The sequence below is a fragment of the Sphaeroforma arctica genome (assembly GCF_001186125.1).
Source record: "Sphaeroforma arctica JP610 unplaced genomic scaffold supercont1.71, whole genome shotgun sequence".
In the NCBI taxonomy this organism is placed as follows: Eukaryota; class Ichthyosporea; order Ichthyophonida; genus Sphaeroforma; species Sphaeroforma arctica.
In genome coordinates, this window is record NW_014040487.1 from 167,080 (window position 1) to 168,568 (window position 1,489).

Consider the following 1,489-nt stretch of genomic DNA (forward strand, 5'->3'; position numbering starts at 1 on the left):
GTAGCCAGATACGATGCGATGCAGGGAGGGGGAGGGGGGTCAAACTATATCTAGCTTATAAGAAAGGCACCATATATGCACGCAGGAGTACAAAACTTATGTACATTAAGGGCACTGTAGCCAGATCGATGCGATCGGGCGTTATGAAGGTTGTATGCACTGCTGTAGTAAGAAAATATCCTGACACTCGAGATCTAGTTATAGAATCGATTGAGAGCTAAAGTACAATACATATTGGGCTTACGCTAGTGCAGCTAAAAGGACAACAAATAAGCTACAGCCTTTGTCACATTCACATGGACTGCGTCCATGTACATCGAGCAGTGCTCAAGCGACTATCTAAAATAGGTTCCGCAGGTCCCATGAATGGTGCAAACACAGGGTTAACGTGGTCTAAAGGGGTAAAGGTCAATCCAAATCAGAATTTAGTAAACCTCTGCGAGGACTACAAAGAATTGAGTACTGATCTGGCAAGTGTAGCCGTGAGAAACTTTTTAATCCTAACATACGCCGATCGAACGATTTGAGTAAACCAATGCGTAATACTTAGTTTGAACTATTAATGGCTCATCGAGCGGCAAAATTAGAAACGACAAAGTATTCAGAACGTGGCTTAAATATATATCAAGCATTCGATCATGTATAAAACAGTCTTAAAGAAACGATGTATCTACTGTACCGGTACTTATTTCAGCTACAAGGACATCGATATCCTGCACAGAGTGAGTTGACTCTTTTGAAGATTTATCATCAAGGAACAAGTCGATGATTGGAGCATTGGAATTCATAAGTGCGCTGGCGACTTACATTTCGTGATCCGCTAAATCTACTTTTGATAAAGAACTCTATCCTATAAATGATCTATAGCACTATACATATTTCTCATTTCTTTCATTTTTTCTTTTATATATTGATGCGATAATCAGCTCTAGCCTGAGAAAAAAAAACATTCTGTTCCTTCCTCGGTGTAAACACATACGCCATATTGCGTTCCAACTCTGAACGATCCATCAGCCCTTTATCATACAAATAAACACAGAGACATTTTGCTATTGTAATCGCTTCCATGATCAGCATCGAACATTGAGCATTGAGCATGCGCGTTCCATTGCCAATTTTTTCATGGTTATGCATACCGATATCAGTAGAGCTGCCACAGAACCCTTCGTTAGGTCTGATATGTATGTATTTCCAGTAGCGATCACATTATACTTCATCGTGCAACAACTTTTATATTCACTGAGGCATGCGGAATATAGATCATTTGATACACCAGCAGAAGATTGAATGCTACATTCTGTTGCATCTCCAATATAGAGACCAACGTCATCGTTCAATCCAACTGCATCCTTTTTTCGTTTAGTTGTGTGTTTCGCTGCTTATGTTGGGGTTGCAAAGGGTTGCCGAGATTACATAATATGTGAAATTGCAATTAAATATGCGATGTGATAGCGGCGTACTGTTGATTCATGTACGTCAAATACACTAA